At 42.5% G+C, this 24559-nt stretch overlaps 1 protein-coding gene across 2 annotated transcripts in view; it reads left to right on the forward strand.

Moving 5' to 3' along the window:
• LOC136881004 (uncharacterized) overlaps positions 1-24559 on the forward strand; it is a 1030421-nt gene that overhangs the window by 218193 nt on the left and 787669 nt on the right. The window lies entirely within an intron of this gene.

Raw genomic sequence — 24559 nt, forward strand, 5'->3', positions numbered from 1 at the left:
CTAATACGTAGGTTCGTAGTATCAGGAACAAGAAAAAACATAGTCTAATGATGAGATCAACGGTTCGATTCCTACTTAAGCCCTTTGGCATTCGCAGCTATCTATTTCTACAAGATGGTGGCTGCTCTTATGAGAAACAAGATGCCTTGAGACGTCCTAGGGATGCTTACGCAGGATGGCAGACACACAATGGTGACTATACATAGCTCCTTATGAGACGGCCTAGGGGTGCTCGCACAAGATGGCGGCTACTCTTATGAAGAAAGCTAGCTTAGAGGCTACTGCGCAAGATAACAGCTGCTGTTATGCATGTGGTGGAGGGCAATTTGAAATTCTATGTGCTTAATCAACAGAGCACCCTGCTGCCCTCTTTAGCTGAAATGTGGTGGTGGATAATTTGAAAAATTCTTTTGACAGCTATCATCTTTAAAAACAATGGCGACTATACATAGGCTGTTAAGGTCTTATCATTCTCCTCCTCCTCCTCCTCCTCCTCCTCTACCTCCTCCTCCGCCTCTTATGTCAAGGCATAGCTTTATATCGAACAAGTTTAAACCTGCATCGCGAAGGCAAGCGTGTGCAGCGATAACATTATTGTGCATGTTTAGACTTTCGAAACATAAGAAGAGTAGAATCAAACGCTGTACTCGATACGACATGTGATCAGAACATCGATTGATGCGTTCAGAAAAACAAAATAAGTGATCAAGACTAGAATCGAACAATGTACTCAATACATCATGTGTTTAGAATATGTCAGGGGATACGCTTGTTCTAAGAAGATCAGATTGAAACATAACAAGACTAGAATAGAACACTGTAATCGATGTTGTTAACTTCAACATGTGATCAGAACATTGATTGATGTGTTCAGAACACAAAATAAGTGATCATGACTAGAATCGAACACTGTACTCGATACAACATGTGATCAGAACATTGATCGATGTGTTCAGAACACGAAATAAGTGATCAAGACTAGAATCGAACACTGTACTCAATACAACATGTGTTTAGAACATGTTCTAAGAAGATCAGAATGAAACATAACAAGACTAGAATCGAACACTGTAATCGATGTTGTTAACCTCAACATATGATCAGAACATTGTTTGATGTGTTCAGAGCAAAAGTACAATTTTGATGATTTGCTTAGTGTAAAATCAAAAACTATGGAAACACACTGTGCACATATCGCGTAGCTAACTCGCTCAGTAAGCAATATTGCAAAACTACAACTTCAATGATTTGCATAGTGTAAAAATCAAAAACACACTGTACCCATACTGCGCAGCTAACTCGCTCGGTAAACGATATAGCCAAAGTATAACTTCAAATTATTTACCTTCCATCATTCGTCTTGTGTGTAAAAATCAGTCGAACAAGTTATCGCATAAACATGGCTGAAAAAAAAATCGTGATAGGGTATGGAACCCAGGGGTTACATCTTATCAGAAGGGCAAAAAGGATGAAAGGACTCTTCCTCCTCCTTACCGCACATTCCTTGAAGGGCTAATTGGCTGAAGGGCTAAAGGGCTAAAGGAGCAACAACCTCGTCGATCGCTATCAGCAAGAACGCTTGTACTTTGTTAAGTGTAGAAAATTAATCTTTATTTGTAAATGGTTTCATGTTCAGAACAAGGAATGGAAAATCCCCGAGGTGCGGTGAGTTACGTTTTTCGAACTAGTGTTTGGAACACTGAACTTTTCAAGATGATAGCAGAGAGTTTAGCAATGTTCTGTTGTTGGATTTTAAATTCCGCGCTACAACATGCATAAGGTGGTAGCCTTGAGGTTTACCGCCGTAAAGATGGCAAGAGTGAGGTTAACAATGTTCTGTTGTTGGATTTTAAATTCCGCGCTACAACATGCATAAGGTGGCAGCCTTGAGGTTTACCGCCGTAAAGATGGCAAGAGTGAGGTTAACAATGTTCTGCTGTTGGATTTTAAATTCCGCGCTATAACATGCATAAGGTGGCAGCCTTGAGGTTTACCGCCGTAAAGATGGCAGCAGTGAGGTTAGCGACGCTCTATTGTCCTTCAAAGTGAGGTTAGGGTTCGTCAAGAAGACAGCTGTCAAAAAAGCACGTGGCTATGTTTACCAAACAAGAGCACGTGGTCGTGACGTCACGGTCACGTAATCAATCCTTAGCTCGACGTCGTTAAGAGCAGTATTAGGGTTAGCTATGCTAAAAGTCTTGGGAACAGAGCAGCAGTATGAATTGCTATGTTTCAAAGCGTGTACACATGACCTATCGATTTTACATGCATCGACCATCGAACTAAACTTCATCCGCTAGATCGTGCTGCTATCTTAGCATAACCTATACCCATAAAATTAAAGTACAATGAATAGCCATGTTTCAAAGCGTGTACACATCACCTATCGATTTTGCACACATCGACTCTCGTACTAAACTTCTTCCGCTAGATTGTGCTGCTATCTTAGCATAACCTATACGCGTGACCTTAAGGTACAAAGAATAGCCATGTTTCAAAGCGTGTACACATTACCTATCGACTTTGCATGCAACAAATATCGTACTAAACTTCTTCCGCTAGGTTGTGCTGCTATCTTAGCATAACTTATACACATGAACTTAAAGTACAAAGAATAGCCATGTTTCAAAGCGTGTACACATTACTTATTGATTTTGCATGCATCAAATATCGTACTAAATTTCTTCCGCTAGATTGTGCTGCTATCTTAGCATAACCTATACCCATGAACTTAAAGTATAATGAATAGTCATGTTTCAAAGCGTGTACACATCAACTATCGAATTTGCATGTATCGACTCTCGTACTAAACTTCTGCAGGTAGATTGTGCTGCTATCTCAGCATAACTAAGACGCATGAACTTAAAGAACAAAGAAGAGCTATATCTCAAAACGTGTACACATTACCTATCGATTTTGCAAGCATCGACTCTCGTACTAAACTTCTTCCGCTAGATTGTGCTGCTATCTTAGCGTAACCTATACGCATGACCTTAAGGTACAAAGAATAGCCATGTTTCAAAGCGTGTACACATTACCTATCGACTTTGCATGCAACAAATATCGTACTAAACTTCTTCCGCTAGGTTGTGCTGCTATCTTAGCATAACTTATACACATGAACTTAAAGTACGAAGAATAGCCATGTTTCAAAGCGTGTACACATTACTTATTGATTTAGCATTCATCGAATCTCGTACTAAATTTCTTCCGCTGGATTGTGCTGCTATCTTAGCATAACCTATACCCATGAACTTAAAGTACAATGAATAGTCATGTTTTAAAGCGTGTACGCATCAACTATCGATTTTGCATGTATCGACTCTCGTGCAAAACTTCTTCAGGTAGATTGTGCTGCTATCTTAGCATAACTAAGACGCATGAACTTAAAGTACAAAGAATAGCCTTGTTTCAAAGCGTGTACACATTACCTAATGATTTTGCAAGCATCGACTCTCGTACTAAACTTCTTCCACTAGATTGTGCTAAAATCGTGTAAGTGTGCTGCTATCTTAGCATAACCTATCGATTTTACATGCATCGACTATCGCAAGCATAACTAAGACGCATGAACTTAAAGTACAAAGAATAGCCTTGTTTCAAAGCGTGTACAGATCACCCTGAACTTCTTCCGCCAGATTGTACTGCTATCTTAGCATAACCTATACGTATAACTTTAAGGTACAAAGAATAGCCATGTTTCAAAGCGTGTACACATTACCTATCGACTTTGCATGTATCGACTCTCGTACAAAACTTCTTCCGCTAGGTTGTGCAGCTATCTTAGCATAACTCATACACATGAACTTAAAGTACAAAGAATAGCCTTGTTTCAAAGCGTTTACACATTACCTAATGATTTTGCACGAAACGACTATCATACTAAACTTTTTCCACTAGATTGTGCTAAAATCATGTAAGTGTGCTGCTATCTTAGCATAACCTATCGATTTTACATGCATCGACTATCGTACTAGACTTCTTCCGCTAGAGCATGTAGCAATCGCTTTTGTGTATCCCAAACCCCTGTGCACGAACTTAAAGCATAAAGATGAGCTATGTTCTAAAGCGTGTACACATAACCTATCGATAATGTATGTATCGAATATCGTACTAAACTTCTCCTGCTAGAGCGTACGAGTATCGCTTGTGCGTGCATGAACTTAAAGCATAAAGAATAGCAATGTATAAAAATCTTGTAAACAAAGCAGCAGCATTACGTATAGTCAAGATTAAATGCGTGCACACATCATGTATCCATGATGCACACAGTACTAAACTTATTCCATTAGAATGTACAAAGTTCGCATGTGTTTGTACTGCTATCTTAGCATAGACTATGTGCATGAACTTAAAGCATAAAGAATAGTTATGTGTAAAAAATCTTGTGAACATAGCAGAGTGTTAACTACGTAGGTGTAGACATTGAACTTTACATGCTGAGGCAACATACTACGTGACCGTGACATCACGACCACGTGCTCTTGTTTGGTAAACATAGCCACGTGCTTTTTTGACAGCTGTCTTCTTGACGAACCCTAACCTCACTTTGAAGGACAATAGAGCGTCGCTAACCTCACTGCTGCCATCTTTACGGCGGTAAACCTCAAGGCTGCCACCTTATGCATGTTATAGCGCGGAATTTAAAATCCAACAGCAGAACATTGTTAACCTCACTCTTGCCATCTTTACGGCGGTAAACCTCAAGGCTGCCACCTTATGCATGTTGTAGCGCGGAATTTAAAATCCAACAACAGAACATTGTTAACCTCACTCTTGCCATCTTTACGGCGGTAAACCTCAAGGCTACCACCTTATGCATGTTGTAGCGCGGAATTTAAAATCCAACAACAGAACATTGCTAAACTCTCTGCTATCATCTTGAAAAGTTCAGTGTTCCAAACACTAGTTCGAAAAACGTAACTCACCGCACCTCGGGGATTTTCCATTCCTTGTTCTGAACATGAAACCATTTACAAATAAAGATTAATTTTCTACACTTAACAAAGTACAAGCGTTCTTGCTGATAGCGATCGACGAGGTTGTTGCTCCTTTAGCCCTTTAGCCCTTCAGCCAATTAGCCCTTCAAGGAATGTGCGGTAAGGAGGAGGAAGAGTCCTTTCATCCTTTTTGCCCTTCTGATAAGATGTAACCCCTGGGTTCCATACCCTATCACGATTTTTTTTTCAGCCATGTTTATGCGATAACTTGTTCGACTGATTTTTACACACAAGACGAATGATGGAAGGTAAATAATTTGAAGTTATACTTTGGCTATATCGTTTACCGAGCGAGTTAGCTGCGCAGTATGGGTACAGTGTGTTTTTGATTTTTACACTATGCAAATCATTGAAGTTGTAGTTTTGCAATATTGCTTACTGAGCGAGTTAGCTACGCGATATGTGCACAGTGTGTTTCCATAGTTTTTGATTTTACACTAAGCAAATCATCAAAATTGTACTTTTGCTCTGAACACATCAAACAATGTTCTGATCATATGTTGAGGTTAACAACATCGATTACAGTGTTCGATTCTAGTCTTGTTATGTTTCATTCTGATCTTCTTAGAACATGTTCTAAACACATGTTGTATTGAGTACAGTGTTCGATTCTAGTCTTGATCACTTATTTCGTGTTCTGAACACATCGATCAATGTTCTGATCACATGTTGTATCGAGTACAGTGTTCGATTCTAGTCATGATCACTTATTTTGTGTTCTGAACACATCAATCAATGTTCTGATCACATGTTGAAGTTAACAACATCGATTACAGTGTTCTATTCTAGTCTTGTTATGTTTCAATCTGATCTTCTTAGAACAAGCGTATCCCCTGACATATTCTAAACACATGATGTATTGAGTACATTGTTCGATTCTAGTCTTGATCACTTATTTTGTTTTTCTGAACGCATCAATCAATGTTCTGATCACATGTCGTATCGAGTACAGCGTTTGATTCTACTCTTCTTATGTTTCGAAAGTCTAAACATGCACAATAATGTTATCGCTGCACACGCTTGCCTTCGCGATGCAGGTTTAAACTTGTTCGATATAAAGCTATGCCTTGACATAAGAGGCGGAGGAGGAGGTAGAGGAGGAGGAGGAGGAGGAGGAGGAGAATGATAAGACCTTAACAGCCTATGTATAGTCGCCATTGTTTTTAAAGATGATAGCTGTCAAAAGAATTTTTCAAATTATCCACCACCACATTTCAGCTAAAGAGGGCAGCAGGGTGCTCTGTTGATTAAGCACATAGAATTTCAAATTGCCCTCCACCACATGCATAACAGCAGCTGTTATCTTGCGCAGTAGCCTCTAAGCTAGCTTTCTTCATAAGAGTAGCCGCCATCTTGTGCGAGCACCCCTAGGCCGTCTCATAAGGAGCTATGTATAGTCACCATTGTGTGTCTGCCATCCTGCGTAAGCATCCCTAGGACGTCTCAAGGCATCTTGTTTCTCATAAGAGCAGCCACCATCTTGTAGAAATAGATAGCTGCGAATGCCAAAGGGCTTAAGTAGGAATCGAACCGTTGATCTCATCATTAGACTATGTTTTTTCTTGTTCCTGATACTACGAACCTACGTATTAGGCGGAAAAATTTTGTCCGTTTTGCTCTACGATGCATCGTTTTCGAGATATTTAACATTTTGCATTTAAGCCTCCAAATTTAATGAATCGAACCTGCACGGTACGTTATACTCTCTACCATAGCTAGACCTGATCATGTTACGAAGACTCGCTTCAATACAAGCTAAAACAGAGCAAATGCCAAAGGGCCTAAGTAGGAACCGAACCGTTGATCCCATCATTAGACTATGATTTTCTTGTTCCTCATACTGCGAACCTAGGTATTAGGCAGAAAAATTTTGTCCGTTTTGCTCTACGGTGTACCGTTTTCGATATATTTAACATTTTGCATTTAAGCCCTAAATTTAATGAATCGAACTATCACGACACGTTAGCCTCTAAGGTAAGAGTAGCAACTATCTTGCGCAAGCACCCTTAAAGCGTCTCATAAGGAGTTATGTATAGCTGCCATCTTGTGTCCGCCATCTTGCGCAAGCATCCTTAGGGCGTCTCAAGCTATCTTGTGCAAGGACCCTTAAGCCGTCCCATAAGAGCAGCCGCTATCTTGCGCAAGCATCCCTAGGGTATCTCATAAGGAGCCATGTATAACTGCCATCTTGCGCAAGCATCCCAAGGGCGTCTCATAAGAACCTGTGTATAGCAGCCATCTTGCGTAAGCACCCTTAAGGAGTCATGTATAGCCGCCATCTTATGCAATTAGCGTCGAGAGAGGGCTGCTGTAGAATTTTTCTTTTTAAATTATCCGCCACCACTTTTCAAAGGTATCTAGCTAAAGATGGCAGCACTGCGGATGATAGGTGACGAATTTACATCTACTACGATAAAGAGGGCAGCACGGTGCTCTCTGTATTAAAGATGGCGGACGACAGCTGTCAAAAAAAAGCACATGGCTATGTTTACCAAACAAGAGCACGTGGAATTTGCCGCCATCACATAGAGGGCAGCACTATGCTCTGTTGATTAAAGATGGCGGATGGTAGCTGTCGAAAAAGCACGTGAGTTTGTTTCCAAACAAGAGCACGTGGAATTTTTCAATTTGCCGCCACCACATTTCAAAGGTATCTAGCTAAAGATGGCAGCACGGTGCTCTCTTGATTAAAGATGGCGGATGATAGCTAACAGAACTTTTCAAATTGTCCGCTACTACGTGCTTAAGGTAGTAGCCATAAAGAGGGCAGCACGGTGTTCTGTGGATTAAAGATGGCGGATGACAGGTGATGAAATTGCCCGCATGATAGTAGCACAGTGCTCTGTTGATTAAAGATGGCGGATGACAGCTGCACGTGGCTTTGTTTCCAAACAAGAGCACGTGGAATTTACCACCACCACATTTCAAACTAAAGAGGGCAGCACTGTGCTCTATAGATTAAAGATGGCAGATGACAGCTGTCAAAAAAGCACGTGAGTTTGTTTTCAAACAAGAGCATGTGGAATTTTTCAATTTGCCGCCACCACATAGAGGGCAGCACTGTTCTCTCTGGATTAAAGATGGTTGCTTGTCGAAAAGCATTTTTCAAATTATCCGCCACCACATTTCAAAGGTAAGTAGCTAAAGAGGGCAGCACTGTGCTCTATAGATTAAAGATGGCGGATGACAGCTATCAAAAAAGCACGTAGCTGTCAAAAAGCACGTGGATTTGTTTATCTCGAGCTAGTGAGGTTAAGTTGGTAGCACTAAGGTTTAGGCCCGTCAAGATGGCAGCACTGCCGATGACAGGTGACGAAAGAGGGCAGCACGGTGCTCTGTAGTTTAAAGATGGCGGATGACAGCTGTCAAAAAAGCACGTGGCTGTCAAAAAGCACGTGGCTTTGTTTATGTCGCGCTAGTTAGGTTAAGTTGGTACTACTGAGGTTTAGGCCCGTCAAGATGGCAGTACTGGGGTTAGCGATGCGTTGTTGTCGATGACAGCTGTCAAAAAGCACGTGGCTTTGTTTACAAATCTGTCGAAAAGCACGTGGCTGTCAAAAAGCACGTGGCTTTGTTTACCACGCGCTAGTTAGGTTAAGTTGGCACTACTGAGGTTTAGGCCCGTCAAGATGGCAGTACTGAGGTTAGCGATGCGTTGTTGTCGATGAGAGCTGTCAAAAAGCACGTGGCTTTGTTTACAAATTCAAATTTCCCGCGGGAGGTGGAGGAGGCATCTGGGAGGCCTCTGGCTGAGGTGGAGGTGGAGGTGGCCACTGGGAGGCCTCTGGCTGAGGTGGAGGTGGAGGTGGCCACTGGGAGGCCTCTGGCTGAGGTGGAGGTGGAGGTGGCCACTGGGAGCCTGAGATGGAGGTGGCGGCCGAACTCTCCCATTATACTACTTAGGCTATCTCCACCTAAAATAAAGGCTCTGAAAGAAATTATCGATCAGATGTTGAAGGATGGTATTATTAGGCCCTCTAAGTCGGCGTATTCATCGCCTATTTTTCTAGTCCCGAAACCCCAAGGAGGCTTCAGGCCTGTCATTGATTACAGGGCTCTCAATCGGAAGGTGGTGTTGCAATCTGTGCCCCTTCCTGACCTTCATTCTTGCTTTTCATGGTTTCGTAAGGCCAAGTTCTTCACTATCTTGGACTTGAATCAGGCCTATAATCAAATTCCCCTTGCCGAAGAGTCAAAACACCTTACAGCGTTTGCCACGGACTGGAATTTATACGAATACAACCGCGTGCCTTTCGGGCTCCCCTCGGGGCAGCTGTGCTCACTAGGCTACTAGATAGGGTCTTCTCCGACATCAAATTCGAGTACTTATATCACTATTTAGATGATGTCGTCGTATTTTCAGAGACTTTTGAAGAACATCTAGATCATTTGCGAGAAGTTCTCAATCGCCTTCGTAAGGCTGGGATAACTGTTAAGTTGTCCAAGGTTGCCTTTGCTAAGCCCTCTATGTCATTCCTAGGGCATATTGTGTCACCCGATGGTGTAGCAGTCGATCATTCTAGAACACAGGCCATCCGTGATTTTAAACCTCCCAAGGACATTAAAGGTATCGCCAGGTTCATTGGTATGGTGAATTTCTTCAGGAAGTTCATTCCTAACTTTGCTAATAGAGCGGCGCCCTTAAACCTTCTTCGTAGGAAAGGCATCAAATTCGAGTGGGGACCTTCTCAACAAGCCGCTTTTGAAGATTTGAAATTAGCTCTCTGTAATGCCCCTGTACTTGCTATGCCTGATTTCTCGAAGAAATTCATCGTCCAAACCGACGCGTCGTCGTCAGCAGTAGCTGCAGTCCTTCTTCAAGAGACTGAACTAGGGAGGCGACCTATCGCCTATGCCTCTAGGACCTTGTCGGCTCAAGAAGCCAAGTATTCCATCTATGAGCTCGAAGGTTTGGCAGTCTTATTCGCCTTAGAAAAGTTCCGTCTCTATTTGGAACACGTCAAATTCGACCTGGAGACAGATAATCAAGCATTAAGCTGGGTCTTAGGTAGGCCGCGTCGTACTGGTCGTATAGCCCGCTGGGCTATTCGTATTTCCGCCTTCCAGTTTGATGTTAGACATATCAGAGGTACCGAAAATGTTGTTGCTGATGGACTCAGCCGTATGTTTTCAGAAGACGTTGAGAACCATGAACAGGTCGACAGTTCATCACCTCCCGAGTCCATGCCATCTGAGGTTAATGCCATCCTAACAGATGCTCCCATGCTTTTTAGGGATATTGAGAAATACCAACGTGAAGATCCGACGCTGGCTCCGATAATGGAAACCCTTTCTTCTGGGGAACATGTTGTCCCTTATGTTCTGAGGAATGGTGTTCTATGTTGCCCATCGAGGCATGATGGGATGATGAAAGTTGTCGTTCCAGCTGTTCTTGTACCTATGATCTTCAAGTATTATCATGAGACCCCATTAGGAGGGCATCTTGGAATCTTTAAAACTCGTGAGAAGATTCGTGAAATGTTCATCTGGAAAGGTATGGACGGTGAAATCCGGGAACTTGTAAAAGCTTGTAAATCTTGTTTGCTCAGTAAACCCACCATGTCCACCAAGGTAGGCCTTTTGTCTTCGCATCAAGCGTCGCGCCCCATGGAACGTCTGTATATCGATTATGTAGGACCCTTCCCCCAGTCAAAGGGTAATGCTAACAAGTTCATCTTTGTGTGCGTAGATGGTTTTACCAGATTTTCTTGGTTATTTCCGACTAAGCTGGCTACCGCTCAGTCTACCATTACCTGCTTAAATTCTATTTTTGCTTCTTTTGGTCCGTGTCAATATATTGTATCTGATAATGCTAAGGCTTTTACATCTAATTTATTTCGTAAATTCTGTTTTGACTTATCAATCTCTCATGTAACTACTTCTGCTTATTACCCTCAACCATCTCTGGCTGAAAGGGTTAACCGTAATCTCAGGTCAGCACTTATTGCCTATCATCATGAAGATCATTCCAGGTGGGACACGTCCCTGCATTGGATAGCTTTTGCTTTGAATTCGGCGGTTCATGAATCTCACAAGTTTACTCCAGCTTCTTTGATGTTCAAGTTTGTTCCCAACTCGCCGCTCTCTAACCTCTGGTCTCTGAATGACATTCTACCCGAGACAATAGATCCGGATAATATTAAAGATCTTTGGAAGAAGGCTAAAGCCAATCTTAAAGTGTCTCATTAAAAGGTTAGGGAAAAGTATGATCGTGGACGGAGACCCACCCCTTTGAAGGTAGGTGACCAGGTGATGGTCAAGAATTTTGTTCCCGCGGGCAAGCTTGCTCCCAGATTTCATGGGCCATGCATTATTCTTGATTTCCTTACGCCGGTTACGTTGTTAGTAAGCAATCCAGCCACCGAGAGGATATTTAGGGTTCACCTGTCACAGGTGAAACCAGTGTAAATTTTGTGTCAACTTGCTTCATATAATTTGGTAGGAATATGAAGGTTATATTTTTTTTTTGAGTTCCACTCTTAAGGCATTCTGCTCCTTCTATTTCATTTTATATGTAAGCATTTCTTGTAAACCTCCCCGATTGTTAAACTGCCTTCCTGTCCTTACCTCGGCCATTACCACGCTCCCGTCTCCTGCTTCCATACACACTGTGGCTTGATTTGAGTAAATGCCATGGATATCCGCACGCCGCTGGCCCCTCAACCTCTCCACAAGCCTGTACCCTCAAAAAAGATGATGGTCCAACACAATTCTGCCGCCAAGCTTTAATGTTTCAGTGCCCCCGCAGCCGCGCGGCGCCGTGCAGCAACTGGAGCTGAGGACGGGCCCCCTCGGCCCCAGCGAGGAAGACGTGTGCACGGCGAGCCGGAGCTCTCCTCCCGGCCAAGGCTGATGTGCGGCGCACAACCTGCTACTTGCCCGCAGCCTGTTTATGTTCACCGCGGGCGCGGCGTGCTTCAACACCTCTGCTCCCCTCATAGTGCGGGCGAGCGGTATCTCAGGGTACTTGAGGGGTCCGAGCGGCCTCCTTTGGACGCAAGCCGCAACGGCCGGTCTGGCAATCCCACTTCATCTCCATCTACTACATGAACAGATACCATAAGTAATGACTACACTTGGGAATTCAACTGCAATATTTGGTGGACTTTGAAATTTTTTTTCCTTCACTTTCAAGTATAAAAAGTTATCTTCAGAAATTCAACTTCTACAAATATAAAGACTTTACTTCATCTGCAACAACAAATTTTGAAATCAAATCAACCCCAAATTAAGAAAATCTTATAAATTTTTTGGCAATCAATCTTCATACCCACAGCATAACTTGGACCTTGTTTCAAACTGATTTCATGTGTCATCCCTGGAGGAACTTTAGGGGGGGGGGGGAGGTCTGTACCGGGCGGTACACCTCCACTCCGCTAATTTAAAATGTGCGCCAGTTGAAACTCCTCTGCTGGAGGAAGTCTGAACTTTATCTACACTATTAATTCTCTATCTTCTCAGAAGATGTCACCACGCGGAAAATTTTGAGTTTTTGAACTGTGTCATTTTTTATGTGTTTTTTTTTCGCTTGAAGTAAGAAGTGTAAACTTTCTCTCCTAGAGGACACTACTGAAGATCAACAATAGTGCAACCTAGTGCGGAGTCAAAGAACTATTTTGTTGGAGAAAATTTAATTTCAAGAGTTTGTTCTTTGTTAAATTTCTTTCTATCATTGTTTAAGTTGGCAATATTTACCCCTTTCTTCCCCTTGTTATGAATGTATCCAATCCCGAATTTCTTCAATTAATTTATATCCAATCAGATGTATCTTCCCCCAACTTGAATCTGTTGCGGGGTCCTATCCAATAAAGAGTTTGTGGGAGGGTGTTTTCTTTCCCCTAACGCCTAGAAACTTCCGCGAGAGGATATAAACTGCTGATTTTTGGGTCTCTCGGCCACTTCTGTTCCATCTTTCAGTGTGTTAAGTACATAGCAGGGGGCGGGAAGCGCCTCTTTCTTCTCCAGCCGTTCAACACAAGGTAATGGCCGATTAATAACTTCTTTCTTTGCTAGCTCAGCAGTTTAACTTTCGGAGCGGGTTCTAAGCGTTCAACCATGTAACCTTTTCCTAAAATGTAACTTCTCTTTTCATCTATTCTCTTGTAAAACGACATATTGGGATAGAGAGTGCTAACCCTCTCGAGCTCCCACTCACATTGTCTTGAGGTGAACTTATTTTCTCAACCTATTCTTCGTTAATGTAAAACAAATTGTTCTTTTCTTAAGTCACCTCTTTAGCATGGGATTAGCCCTTGTATTAACGGCCTAGTGCCAAGTAGGTCTTAATCAAAGTGTATTAGGAGTGCAAGTTCGCCTCCTCTCAAATTGTTATTTTAGAGGTCATTTAATTAACCTGCTTTTCTTTTAATAGACCTCAGTAGATTGGGTATTTTACCCCTGTGTTTATGTCCGTTGAGGACAACTTGAAGGTGGAGTTTGGTGTGGCCTGGGAGAGGCTTAAATTTTGAGAGCGAGTGGCTCTTTTGAAAATTCTGGGTTGTATGCCTCATGGAGGTTTTTCAGTGTAATTTGGAGCAAGGGCTCCTAGGTATGAATGGGGTTTTCTCCCCCTCTGTTAAAACTTGTGTTTGAGGTAAAACTGAGCTGATTGCCCAAACATTGTGAAGTCAGGGCGCGAAGCCCAAATTCTGTAAATATTGTAACTAACCCCTTTTGAATTGCTACTTTGTACCTGCCATGCTTGTTATTTCTTTGTTTTCAAAAAGAAAATATAACCTTGTTAACTTTTAAATTAATTTTACATTGCACTATAATTTCGTAGCTTGAAACCCATTCACACCCGCACCTTCTTTCACCTCTACCTACCACGGAAAAGTCCGTAACAGTTATTATTTTGAATTAATCATGAAAAGAGTTTTGATAAGATGTTTTTAATAAGAAATCATTGGTCTATCTACACTAAAAAAAGGATACTTTCACATACATTAAGCCTCAAAACATGATATTAGCAAAGTTGAAAATGTCTGTTTTCATTACTCAATAACCCGTTTTCAAACAATCACCTCTGATGTGCATTTACAGCAGTCGCCCAGGTGGCAGATTACCTATCTGTTGTTTATCTAGTCTTTCCTTAAATTATTGCAAAGAATTTGGAAATGTATTGAACAACTCCCTTGGTAAATTATTCCAATCCCCAACTCCAAACCCCACGGTACAACAGCTTCGAAGGGCCATGACCTACCAAGCGACCGCTGCTCAGCCCGAAGGCCTGCAGATCACGAACTGTCGTGTGGTCAGCACGACGGATCCTCTCGGTCATTATTCTCGGTTTCCTAGACCGGGGACGCTATCTCACCGTCAGATAGCTCCTCAATTGTAATCACGAAGGCTGAGTGGACCTCGAACCAGCCCTCATATGCAGGTAAAAATTTCTGACCTGGCAGTTCTGTTCATGATTGTTTGTTTCAGTGCCATATATCCCTTCCCTCGCATGCTGTCTGTATTCCATGTACTCTGTCTTCACACAGGAGCCATTGAGATCGGTAATTTACTGTTGGTTTTTCATTATTATTATTATTATTATTATTATTATTATTATTATTATTATTATTATTATTATTAAGAAAGAAAAGAGAAAGGAATACCATGTAATGAACCTTTTTTCCCGTTTATCAACGGATGTTAGTCCACAGTACAATCGATCACAAAACGAGTAAGATCAAACATCTGATTGCACTCGGGAGATAGTGGGCACGAATCCTACTGTCGGTACCCTTAATATGGTTTTCCGTGGTTTCTCATTTTCTTTCTTACTTTCTTTTTTTAACCAGTTTAACGTCCAGGGTTGGTTTTTCCCTCGGATTCAGCGAGGGATCCCACCTCTACCGCCTCAAGGGCACTGTCCTGAAGTGTGAGACTTTGGGTCATTGTTCAGCTGGGAAGGAGGACCAGTACTTCTCCCAGGTGGCCTCACTTGCTATGCTGCACAGGGGCCTTGTCGTGGGGGGGGGTGGAAAATTAGGAAGGTATAGTTAAGGAAGATGGAAGGAAGCGGCCGTGGCCTTAAGTTAGGTACCATCCCGTCATTTGCCTGGAGAAGAAGTGGGAAACCACGGAAAATCACTTCCAGAATGGCTGAGGAGGGAATCGAACCCACCTCTACTCAGTTGACCTCCCGAGGGTGAGTGGACCCCGTTCCAGCCTTCGTACCACTTTTAAAATTTCGTGGTAGAGCTGGTAATCGGGCCTCCGGGGGCGGCAGCTAATCACACTAACCACTACACCGCAGAGGCGGGCCCTAATTCCTAAGAAGTGAATATTTATCACAGTTTGTCCTATTGAATTCCAACTTTATCTTCATATTATGAACTTCCCTAGTTTTAAAAAACTACATTCCCGCTTATTCCTTGTTTTCTTTTCCGTCAAACAATCAATAATTATCGCGGCGCAAGCAGCTTCTGTCTCGGACACATTCTCCTCTTCAGAAATGAACTGAATTTCGCACAAACCATTGCAACGTGTATGTACCAAAATTGGCTCAAACAGAACGTTGCACAATCCCCTTGTTGTACAAATTGCTTGATCGTGTATGGGAGGCCTTAATGCGAACTCGTCCCCACCGACTGGGTTGAGTGGCTCAGTCCGGTGCTATTAGAAGGCGCTCACGTTACTGGCACGTTAAAGAACTCCAGCGGGATTAAATTCAGGCACCTCATTTTCGTATGATTTCAAATAAAAATATTTAATAAATCTTATAATTGCATGTGAGTATAGAGTTGATGCCGTCCTCGTCGGAACATCTAAATGTTGTTATCAACTCATCAATAACATGACAGGAAAATTAAATAAAAATTACTAATCTTCATTCCCTGACAGGCTTACAGGACGTGTGTCCTTGGGATGATCGGTCTCTGATTAGCCTTTCAAAAATACTATAAACTCATGCTCCGCACGTTTAAATGAGCCATGGACTCAAATGCTATTACTTAGGGAATGCATACATTAATATCACTTCGGGAGCTAAATTTTATTTCGATTTATCGAAATTTCGAGATACAGAAAATACCGTTTTTGAGCATGCGCAGCACGTAATTCAATCACACATATCTACGGGCTTATACTGAAGCCTTACTTTTAACAGTATTTTAAAATATATAAACTGTCTTTTACGGCATCGCTTTAACTGTAACCTTTATCATAGTCACTTTTAGAAGACAGGATACACCAGTGAAACAAGAAACATAAAGTCGTTAACACCTTTGGAAAAATCCGTTAGTCTCTTCTGTTTCTTACTGTTAAGCTTCTTTTCTTTCACACACATTTCAATAACATTTATTGCTGTGAAAACACTGTCATTTCCATTCGACTGACTGTGTGTGGGATAGAAGAATAACCACTGCACTTAACGCCTTGTCTGCTGAAGGTACAGGAGAAGCCAGCTGCAACTCTTCTTCTTCTTCTTCTTCTTCTACTTCTTCTCCTCCTCCTTCACGTGCGTTGACGGTATCTGTAGGATGCTCGGCCACTATAACGTCAGCCTCAAAATCAGCTTCGCAGTTAACAAGCTGCTAATGCACCACTCATTCTTCAGAACAAGAGTGACTTCCTCCTCTTCCTGAGTTCCTCAGTCTTTCTTTCTTTCTTTCTTTCTTTCTTTCTTTCTTTCTTAATCTGCTTACCTTCCAGCGTTGGTTTTTCCCTCAGATTCAGAGAGAGATCCCACCTCTACCGCCTCAAGGGCAGTGTCCTGGAGCTTTAGACTCTAGGTCGTGGGATACAACTGGGGAGGTTGACCAGTACCTCACCCAGGCGGCCTCACCTGCTATGCTGAAGAGGAGCCTTGGTGGGGGATAGGAAGATTGGAAGGGATAGGCAAGGAAGAGGGAAGGAATCATCCGTGCTCTTAAGTTAGGTAACATCCCGGCGTTCGCCTGGAGGAGAAGTGGGAAACCACTTCCAGGATGGCTGAGGTAGGAATCGAACCCACTTCTACTCAGTTGACCTCCCGAGGCTGAGTGGACCCCATTCCAGCCCTCGTACCACTTTTCAAGTTTCGTGGCAGAGCCGGGAATCGAACCCGGACCGCCGGGATGGCAGCTAATCACACTACCCACCGAGGCGGAGGCAGTCTACCTACAGTTGTTTCCTGTCTCACATCAGCCCACGATTTACTCAACTTTGTTATCGACTGTAGTAGATTAATGTCCGGTAATGATCCCTGGAATTCAATTCCTCTCAGAATTCTCCGAACAACCTTCTTCCTATTGAAATGCTTCTTTTAATCACACCTTGGTCCATGGACTGTAGTTCGCATGTTAAGTTCGGTGGCAGAAGACGACGCGGACTGTCTTTAACTCCTGAACGAGCACCTGGGGATGAACAGGGTACTTGTCTCCCTCCCTTCGCTTTGAAACTTCTTGTCAATACCACGCAGCCGAGATTCGTAAATTGAGCTTGTCATCCGCACCTTCAGGGGTTGCTTTCGTACGTGACCGGTAATTAATTGGCACCCGAGAAACAGCGAGGCTTTGCTCATTTTCCGATCACTAAAAGTTTTAGTTTTACGGTCGCCGTCACATCACTGTAACCCTTTCCTTACTTGTTAACTGTTCCTCACAAAACACAAGCAGTCAATTCGACCTACGGAGAATGTTTTGCTTCAAGAGAGAAAATGTTTGTTTTGAGAAATCGAGAAATTCGTGTAACCGACAAACGCCAGTAAATTTAAGTTACTTCAGGATATGAAAGTTCAAGTAATGCAGGTTAGAGCTATCGAGGTTCGACTGTATTGCATCACGCGCAATGCTAGTGTTTACTTGACTCACGTAATTCATCAAGTCATAAATTAAAGTCCACCAGAATTTTACATTGTTTTATACCGTAATGCATACATTTATTATTTTCTTTGCAAAGACTCTGCGGTGCCCCTTAAAGGCCCGGGCCCTGCATGCCCCTGATCCAGACCAAACCAACTGAAAGTTACACGTACAACACACTAGAGAGAAACACAATAATAAATCCATCACTCCATGTAAGGAAGGGGATCCCGCCGTGCAACGGGGCCAAATCTATATCAAACAGTATTAGGTAAAGTCAGGAAAATGAAGAAGGAAAGGATTTTAGTATTTTTCTTCTTCCCAAAAACAGCTGCGAACTGTCACAGATGTGGACTTAATCTTCTTGTTCTTCCTGATACCAACCATATGCGGGGGACCGGGGGGTGGGGTAGGAGATGGAGGATGGATTATTATATAATTTATGTTTCTGTCGTTGTTAGTAGTGTGTAGTGTGGAGAGGAGTGTGTTGGAACAGTCTCCAAGTTAGGCGAATTAAGCAGATGAGGTTAAAATCCCCGACCTGGCTGGGAATCGAATTCTGGATCCTCTGAACTGCAGGCCACGACGCCGAATATTCAGCCTAGGAGTGAAGGTGGTGGTGATTATTGTTTTAAGAGGAAGTACAACGGGGCAACTTTCCTCTATATAACACTCATCAGAGAGGAAAAAAAGAAGGGGTCCGACACTTCGAAAAATGAAGATGTCGGTCAAAGAGAGACAAGGGCCACAAAGGGTGTGAAAATGAAAGACTCTCTAGGCCTCCGTACGTAATACCGTTGAGGTCTGAAAAGAACAAGAGTTGACCAAGGGAGGTCAGATAGGATAGATGAAAATGAGGAGCCTGGCACAAATAAGTGGAAGAAATGCCAGGACTCAGCTAAGGGCTCCGTGGTCTCCAAACCCCTTCCATTTCTGTGGCCTCATACGATAGCCAGGGGATAGCGCGGGTGTATTCTCCCGCCCCCATCTGTAGGGGGATCAGCCTAGGAGATGAACACAAGAAGGATGGAAATGTTGCCTCAAAACACGGAGATAATCCGTTTGTTTGTTTGTTAGTAGAAAATTATCAAGAAAGGGATAATATTGTATTTACGTACTTTATTATTCAACTGTCGGTTCATGAAAGTACCACCGGTGCGCACTTGGTGTGTTATAACCACTTTGGCTTAACCAGCTGTCATTTACTACTAAATTCCAATAATGCCGACAAAAATATCCAGCCTATAACAGGGCGACAGTAGCCAATTACACAAATTAGTGAAGGACTGTGACACAGTCGCCGCAAGGTATATGTGGCTAAAAACCACCATCAGTAATCAATAATTTCCAGTCCACTTTCCCCTTTGAGAGACAGGTTTCATAACAGTGCTGCAGCCAGCAACTACAGGAAATAATTAGCTGGTAAATCTCTACCCTGATGGCAGTTTCGGGTGTGGTGCTTCAACAGGGTGCACCATTATTATTATTATTATTATTATTATTATTATTATTATTATTATTATTATTATTATTATTATTATTATTATTATTATTATTATTATTATTTCCAGCTCCATGGCTAAATAATTAGCATGCTGACCTTTGGTCACAGGGTTACCGGGTTCGATTCCAGGCAGGGTCAGAAATTTTAACCATCATTGCTTAACTTCGCTGATACTGCGGCTGTGTGTAAGGTATGTGACGTCTGCATCATCATTTCATCCTCAGCACGGCGCGCATGTCGTCTACGGCCGTCAAATCAAAGTACTACACCTGACTTGTCCTCGAAAACTCCCGGCACTAAAAGGCATAGACCATTTCATTATTATTATTATTATTATTATTATTATTATTATTATTATTATTATTATTATTATTATTATTATTTTGCTAGTTGCTTAACGTCGCACCGACACATAGTTTTTATGGCGACGGTGGGACAGGAAAGGGCTGGGACTGGGAAGGACGCGGCCGTGGCCTTAATTAAGGTACAGCCCCAGCATTTGCCTGGTGTGAAAATCGGAAACCACGGAAAACCAGGGCTGCCGAGAGTGGGGTTCGAACCTACTATCTCCCCTATACTGGATACTGGCAGCACTTAAGCGACTGCAGCTATCGAGCTCGGTAATATTATTATTATTTCTTTTTTTTTTTTTTTTTTTGCTAGTTGCTTTACGTCGCACCGACACAGACTGGTCTTATGGCGACGATGGGATAGGAAAGGCCTAGGAGTGGGAAGGAAGCGGCCGTGGCCTTAATGAAGGTACAGCACCAGCATTTGCCTGGTGTGAAAATGGGAAACCACGGAAAACCATCTTCAGGGCTGCCGACAGTGGGGTTTGAACCTACTATCAACCGAATACTTAATACTGGTCGCACTTAAGCGACTGCAGTTATCGAGCTCGGTATTATTATTATTATTATTATTATTATTATTATTATTATTATTATTATTATTATTATTATTATTATTATTATTATCGACAGTTAGAATCAGCCAATATCAGCATGCGACATAGGAGGCTTAAGTTCTATGGACACCTACAACGAATGGACAGCAACAGGCTTACCAAGAAGATCTTTTCTTTGGTTAAAAGCTACAAGACTGGAAGCTTGTGGCTTAATGAAGTACAGAAGGACTTGGATCCGGCTGGGATTTCAGACATTGATAAAGAAGATCGCTCCAAATTTTGTGCTATGGTACAGTCTTGGACCCCACCACCTAGAGTTCCTAGAAGTCGGAAGCCCCTTTCACAGGAGAGAAAGGAGAAATTATTAGCAGGGCTCAAGAGATATTGGGAACGTAGAAGAGCATCGAGGAAGAACTAGTCACCAGCGCTCCTTAGTGGGCTTAAATCAATATTATTATTATTATTATTATTATTATTATTATTATTATTATTATTATTATTATTATTATTATTACTTTAACATGGATTGATTCTTGCACTGGAGCCTGCTATTCTGAAAAACCCTGTCTTATAATCATGGGCGCTGGGTTTTAAAAATTAGTAGGGGTGTTCTAACGCAGAGTCAAAAAAAAAAGAAAGAAAAAAAGCGGGGAAGGGAGTGAGAAGACCCCGAAAAATATCTAAATTTAACCCTCATGAAAATGCAGTTTTTGTGTTTTTGAATGAACAATACTTGTTGGAAATGATTAACTATTGTTTATTAGACGCTTTTTGAACAATAATGAATGAATACAAAACAAAGTCCAGATAAATCCACATAAAAAGTAATGGTGTGTTTAATCCCTGAAAAAGAAAGGGATTCACCTTTTCTGTACATACATCTTCGTAAAAAAAAAAATAATAATGTGGCTATTTCTAGCCAAGTGCAGCCCTTGTAAGTGAAAGTGGGCAGCATCTTTCATGTGTAGGTCTCCGCGTTATATTGTGGTGGACGATAGTGTGGTGTGTCAGTTGCAAGGATGTTGGGATAGCACAAAGACCCAGCCCCCGAGCCATTGGAATTAACCAATGAAGGTTAAATTCCCCGACCCGGCCGGAATCGAACCCGGGAACCTCTGAAGCGAAGGCCAGTACGCTGACAATTCAACCAACGACAGACAAATTTGTTATACACCGTTATGCCTTTCATTGTTCAGTCTGTAAGCCTCTGTGAATGTACAAAACGCCACCACAATCCTCTATTTGAAAGCCCATTATTGTCCTAGGTAACACTTCCTCCTCCATTCGTCCGACATGACCCAGCTCCGAAGCCGGTTTATGCGTACAGCTTCATCTGTCGAGTTCATTCCTAACTAAGCTTTTATCTCCTCATTCCCAGTACTCTCCTGCCATTGATTCCACATGTTTGTACCAGCAATCATTCTCATTACTTTCATGTCTGTTACTTCTAACTTATGAATAAGATATCCTGAATCTACCCATCTTTCACTCACGTAAAGCAAAGTTGGTTTAAAATCAGAAGGATGAAAAGATAGTTTCGTCGGAGAGCTGATTTCCATCATACAGAACACTGTTGTTCACCACTACGAGGTCACAACAGTAGCTTCACTGCACATTGATTCATTCTCACTTGCTATACTTACTACCATCCTGGAAGAAAAAAATGAAATGGCGTATGGCTTTTAGTGCCGGGACTGTCCACGGACATGTTCGGCTCGCCAGGTGCAAGTCTTTCTATTTGACGCTGTAAGCGACCTGCGCGTCATGATGAGGATGAAATGATGATGAAGACGACACATACACCCATCCCCGTACTAGAGAAATTAACCAATGATGGTTATATTTCCCGACCTTGCCGCGAATCGGACCCGGGACCCCTGTGACCAAAGGCCAGCATGGTAACCATTTAGCTATGGAGCCGGACATCCTGGGAGAAAACACATCCTAAGAAAGGTACTTGAAATTATCTACCAGTTCCAGCTTCACATTCCCAATCTGAAACTCGATTCTCTTGAATTTCTTACCTACTAACATCATTTTAGTCTTAGAGAGGCTAATTTTCATGCCATGCTCATTGCACCTATTTTCATGTTCCAAGATATTAGACTGCAGGCTTTCGGCACAATCTGCCATTAAGGCCGAGTCGTCAGCATAGACCAGAGTGCTCACTACATTTTCACCTAACTGAATCCCTCGCGGCCACTAAACCTTTCAGAAGATGCAACATATAAACTATGAACACTAAGAGCCGATGACATTAGAAGTTAGGCCCCTTTAAACAACAAGCATCACGACCATCATCATCATAAACTATGAACAATAAAGGAGAAATATTATATTACAGCTAATCACAGAGAAAAATGGAAGGGGTCCGACGCTTCGAAAAATTAAGGTATCATTCAAAGAAAGATAAGACCGCGAAGGGCGTGAACATCAAAGACTTCCTATGCCTCGAGTGCTCTAATACAGTCGGGGTCAGAAAAGAACAAGAGTTGACCAAGGGAGGTCGGATAGGATAGATGAAAGTGGGAACCCTGAGAAGCCAGGACGGAGCTAAGGGCCCCGTGTTCGCCAACCCACGCTCCCAAGTTGAGATCCTCTGCCGCCCCACTTAGTCGCCTCTTACGAAAGGTAGAGGTTACAGTGATCTTTGTCTCTGGAAACAATAACATTACTGAAGTTTTGGACGAATCAGATGCAATTAATAAAATATACATATACCTCACTTCATTGTCGGCGACCCTGGAGATGGTTTTCCGTGGTTTCTCATTTTCACACAGGTAAATGCTCAGACTGTACCTTAATTAAGGCCACGGCTGCTTCCTTCCTACCCCTAGGCCTTTCCTGTCCCATCGTCGTCATAAAACTGTGTCGTTGCAACTTGTAAAAATATATTCGGCGATGCTTGTACATCACACATACACCAACACACACGAACTCTAAAACTAAACTCTACACAAAGTTATAAAAACGCATTAAAGGAAAGAAATAAGAACGTGTATAAAACTAGGTAAAGAACTGTTTGCGAATCTGCCACTATATCGACTGCTCTAAGGGCAGATAAATAGATACATCCTCAGGCCCATCAAACATACGTAATGAAAACTAACACCTTCATTATAATAATTTGCAAGAAAAGGGAGTAGAAGTCGCCTTCAGGGTGGGTTCAGTTTTTTCTCGCAATGAGACCGCATTGATGCGCTGGTGAATTGAATGTTGCTTTCGCATTTCGATTGTGGCTTCAGAGATTGATGTCACCGAAGCGACAGTTTTGTATGAGAACAAGTCTCAGGCAGACCCTAAGGCATCGGACTCCCCGCGAAAACACGCCCACAGGCCTTGTACATACAGTACAGTGTAGTATATATAATTAGAAGACGCGGACCACTTCACGTAAGAGTGTTAACGTTCATACATGAATTCTACTTTTGTATCGAAACTACAGGTAATTTTTTCCTTATCAATAATTCACTAACAATTTTATACAGCAAATAGAGGGATATTGTTTATAATATTTTTCGAGTTTAAGGTACATTCCTTTTTATTAAAGTGATGGATGACGGTTAAGCTTCCTTGTCTGGTTCGGGAAACAAGTCCACACGAAATGAGATCATAACCACCAAGGTATCCATACAAACACAGTATGGGGTTCCATTATATTTCTTCTTCTTTTTCTTTATCTGTTTACCCTCCAGGGTCGGTTTTTTCCTCGGACTCAGTGATGGCTCCTACCTCTACCACCTCAAGGGGAGTGTCCTGGAGCTTCAGACTCTGGGTCGGGATACAAGTGGGGAGGATGACCAGTACCTCGCCCAGGCCGCCTCACCTGCTATGCTTGTGTGGGAAGATTGGAAGAGATAGACAAGGAAGAGGGAAGTAAGCGGCCGCGGCCTGAAGTTAGGTACCATCCCGGCATTTGCCTGGAGGAGAAGTGGGAAACCGCGGAAAACCACTTCCAGGGTGGCTGAGGCGGGAATCAAACTCACCTCTACTCAGTTGACCTCCCGAGGCTAACTGGACCCCGTTCCAGCCTTCGTACCACTTTTCCAATTTCGTGACGGAGTCGGGAATCGAACCGGGGCCTCCGGGGGCGGCAGCTAATCACACTAACCACTAGACCACAGAGGCGGACCCATTATACAATGAAACGTATTTATTCTATACTAGATGCGGTACCCGGTCTTGTCCGGATAGTATTTGAAAGTTTACCTTTAAGATTTGTATTACCTGTTAGTTGTCCGGCTCCATAGCTAAATGGTTAGCGTGTTGGCCTTTGGTCACATGGGTCTCGGGTTCGATTCCCAGCAGGGTCGGGAATTTTAACCATCATTGGTTAACTGCGCTGTCACGGGGCCTAGGTGTATGTGACGTC

This window comes from Anabrus simplex, chromosome 9 (genome assembly GCF_040414725.1).
Source record: "Anabrus simplex isolate iqAnaSimp1 chromosome 9, ASM4041472v1, whole genome shotgun sequence".
Classification (NCBI taxonomy): Eukaryota; Metazoa; Arthropoda; class Insecta; order Orthoptera; family Tettigoniidae; genus Anabrus; species Anabrus simplex.